This window comes from Dromiciops gliroides, chromosome 6, assembly GCF_019393635.1.
Source record: "Dromiciops gliroides isolate mDroGli1 chromosome 6, mDroGli1.pri, whole genome shotgun sequence".
Classification (NCBI taxonomy): Eukaryota; Metazoa; Chordata; class Mammalia; order Microbiotheria; family Microbiotheriidae; genus Dromiciops; species Dromiciops gliroides.
Genome location: NC_057866.1, coordinates 264,589,838 through 264,593,787, shown reverse-complemented (window position 1 = coordinate 264,593,787; position 3,950 = coordinate 264,589,838).

Here is a 3,950-nt window from a genome sequence, read left to right as displayed (position 1 = left end):
CTGCCCGCCCGCCCCGCCCTCCGGCCCGCCCCCGGGCCCGCCCTCCGGCGCGTCTCGGCCAATGGAGACGCGCGAGGGGAAGGACCGCGGCCGGGTCACGATCGCACGGGAGGGGGCGGGGCAGAGACGTTGGCCCGGCCCGCCCACCTCGAGCCCTCCCCTCCTTGGCGGCGCTCGCGCACGCCACGCTGCCCCACCCACATCGTCCCACACTTCCCCCCTCTCCTTCCTTTCTCCTTGGGACGGGGAGGTGGGGAGGTGGAGCCTCAACCGCCTGTCGCGAGGAGGGGGCGGAGCGCGAGTTCGAGGTGCGTAGCGCCACGCGTCCCTCCTCTCTCTCCGGCCCCACCCCGCCCCTCCCATCTCAGGGAAACCTCCGTCCTCCGCGCACGCGCAGTCCCTCCCCGCCCCCTCCCTAGCCTCACAACTCCGCCGGCTTGGCGCTTGCGCGAGTTGGAACCTTGGGACTCTGGCGGCGCCTCCCGCGGTCGCTGGCCCTCTCTGGGCTTGCTCCGGGAAAGGGCGGGGGGACCGCACCGGAATCGAGGTCGTTGTTTATCCCTCCACCCCCCCCCCATTTTGCAGGCGGGGGAACCGAGGCCCAGCACAGGCGGGTACGCCTTTAGTGCCGGAGTCGGATTCGTACCCTAGCCCCGGGACTCCAAATGGCGCCCGTTTGCGAGTGTTCCACGTGCGCGCGTGGATGAATGGGCTGTGGCTCCCGAGTACTGCGTCCGCCCACGACGCCGGCCCAAGCCTCAGCGCCTTAGGCCTGCCGCCCCTTCCCCCCAACCCCAGATGCCCCCTCCCTCACTGGCACGCTTCCTGTCGCGGGCTCCACCGCCTCGGCGTCACCCCGGTGACCCAGCCATGCCCCCTTGTCGCCGCCACCCCTGCATGCAGCCTTGGCGATGCCCCGTGTGGGAGCCCCCGTTCCTGCGCTCCCCGAGGGCGGGCCCCGCCTTGGCCCATGCGGGCCGGGGGCGCGCCCGCTTCCCGTATCTCTCCGGGGTGTTCACCCCCTGCGGGGTCTGGGGTCCCTGGGTCTCCGTGTCGCCAGGCTCCGGGGGCGGTCACTTTCCTAGCCCTTTGGCTTGGCACCCCAATCGCCTTAGCTCCTGGTCACCCACGCCGCCCGGGGTGGGGGCTTCCCGGCGTCCTGGTCACTCGGCTGGCGTCCGAGCTTGTCCCGGCAGCTGGGCGCCCCTCCGGAAAAGGGGGGCGGTGCCTGCTCCAGCCGTGCCGAGGCTGTGGCCCCGTAACGGGAGAGTTCATTTTTCTATAAGAACTTGTATTATATACTGTATAAATTAGAGCCGTTAACAAAAACCGATAAAGAACATCGCCCCCTGTGAAACCATGAGGAGAACCGCTTAAAAATTGTTCGCTCCAAACCACAGTTTGCCCCCCAAACCCTACACGTAAACTTTAAGGAAATCCCATTATCCACTGCGCGTCCCCTTTGTCCAAATCAATTCATAGTATCTCAGGGCTGGAGAAATCCGGGAGGCTTCCCTTTCGGGGCAGCGACCGGGACCCCCTCCCCCCTCCCGCCACGTGCAGTTTGGCAAAACCTAGGGGACGCTAAATTTCAGTTAGAGCAGAATGAAAATAAAGATGTAATTCCCCCCCCCCATTCCAGTTCACATCCCTTTTGTCCTCCCCCCCCAAATAAATCCTCTGGGGTCCTGTAGATTACAGATTAAGAATCTCTGATTTAGACCAAACGTCTTTATTTTATACATAAACAGGCCAAGATGACTCAAGGTGACAATCTATCGGAGGAAGGCAGAGGTGTGCTGGCAAATGTTTAACAACCTGCTCAAAAAAAAAAGTGACACTTTAACTTTTAATTTGCATTGTTCCCATTTTCCCCATCACTTTTTATTTTGCTTTTTTGTTCACTTATATCTTTGTAAAAGTGGAATCATTATATATGGTCATTTGTAAAAAACAAAACAAAAACCTTGATGAGTTAAGCATTGGCTTTGGGCATTTAGCATTAGCAGTTTTAACTTTCACACAACTAGTCTGAGGTTGGATTTGAACTCAGGTTCTCCTAACTCTAGGGCCAGTGCTTTATCCACTGGGCCACCTGGCTGCCCTCTCCACCCCTAATTTGGCTAACACAATCTACCTTTTGATTTCTCTCCATTGCAGCTGGTAGTAGCCATCACATGCAACAATCTCTCTTAAAGTTTGATATTGTTCATATTTAAAAAAATTTTTTAAATGGTGGTAGGGCAGGGAAGCCCTGTTTCAAATGTACAAGCAAAGGCAGGACCTCGAGGGGCCACAGTAATAACCTGGTCCTGCTCCTTTGCCCTTCCTCTCTTCAAGTCCAGAACCATTTCTTTGATTCTTGAACTTTTAATTGGCCCTTTTTGATTAGCCTTCCAGGGTTGAAGTTTGTTTTGCTTGTGGTGGTTACTTCCCTTATAACCCTCTCCATCCTCTGTCCTCTGGTGTGTTCCATTGACTTTGTTGTATTCCTTGATCTGGTTCAGAGAACATCAGGGTTATGAGATGTTGGCTCCCATCTCCCCTTCCTTCATGTTTGTGCAAGGGGTGTGTTGCCCATGTAAGTCGTGTGTGTCCACAAAGGTTATCTAAATTTGGCTTGTGGAAAGGCATTGATAATTAGGAATCTTGCCCACCTCTCTCCAAGGGACACTTTGATTGCTTCATGGAGGGGAATAGGAGAAGTGGCCATGAGGCTGCCTTCTCTGTTCTCTGAGAGAGAAGGGGTACCAAATGAGAATTATATTATGTCTTTACTTCCAAATCTTAGTGGCTTAGTAGTCTAGGGGCTGGAGCCCTTATGACTTGTCCCTAAAAGGCATGATTTTTTTCAGGTTCAAAAGCAACAAACTGCTGGCTTCCCTAGTCACTATCCCTTCAAGAAGGGGAGGGTAAGCCAAGGTTGCACCCATAGGCTTGGCTTCTTCTGACCAAATGCCAGTTACCCAGAAGACCATCTCAAATCATCAGTCATGAGTAAACCCATTTGTCCAAGTGAATAGCAGACAGAAATGGGAAATGTCAGACAAATTAGAATATATGAAAAAATGTTATTGTTCCATTTTTCAGTCATGTCCCACTCTTTGTGACCTCATGGACTGTGGCATAGTATCTTCCAATATCTCTCAAAGTCTGTTCATTGTTTCCATGACACTATCAATCCATCTCATTCTGTGCCAGGAAAATACACTGAGTGAATGAGTTTTCCTGATTTGAATGAGATAGCTCACCCAAGAGAGAGGCCTTGATTTCACCCAAGGGGAAATTTCCCAAATCTCTAGGGAGATCAGCAGGAAATCTTCTAAGTTTTTGCCTTCCCAAATCTTTTCTTTCTTTCCAAAGGTCTGCCTCCAAGTTGGGAACCCCTTGTTTCTTTCTTTCTTTTTATTTTTTTTTGGTGAGGCAGTTGGGGTTAAGTGACTTGCCTTGGGTCACACAGCTAGTAAGTGCCAAGTGTCTGAGGTTGGATTTGAATTCATGTCCTCCTGAATCCAGGGCCAGTGCTCTATTCACTGTGCCACCTAGCTGCCCTCGTTTCTTTCTTAAAGAAGTAATGTTGAGTGCACATAATATCTCCATGTGCACACAGGCATTTATAGCAGCTTTTTTTCAGAGTAGTCCAAAAATGGAAGCCAAGGAGATGCCCACTTATTGGGGGATAGCTAAATAAATTATAGTATATAGCATATACTATTGTATATATTATAGTCATGTAATATTATGCCATAAAAAGCAATGGAAGGGGGCAGTTAGATGGCGCAGTGGTTAAAGCACCAGCCCTGAAGTCAGGAGGACCTGAGTTCAAATCCGGCCTCAGACACTTGACACTTACTAGCTGTGTGACCCTGGGCAAGTCATTTGATCCCCATTGCCTGCAAAAAACAAAAACAAACAAACAACAACAAAAAGGCAATGGAAGGGGCAGCTAG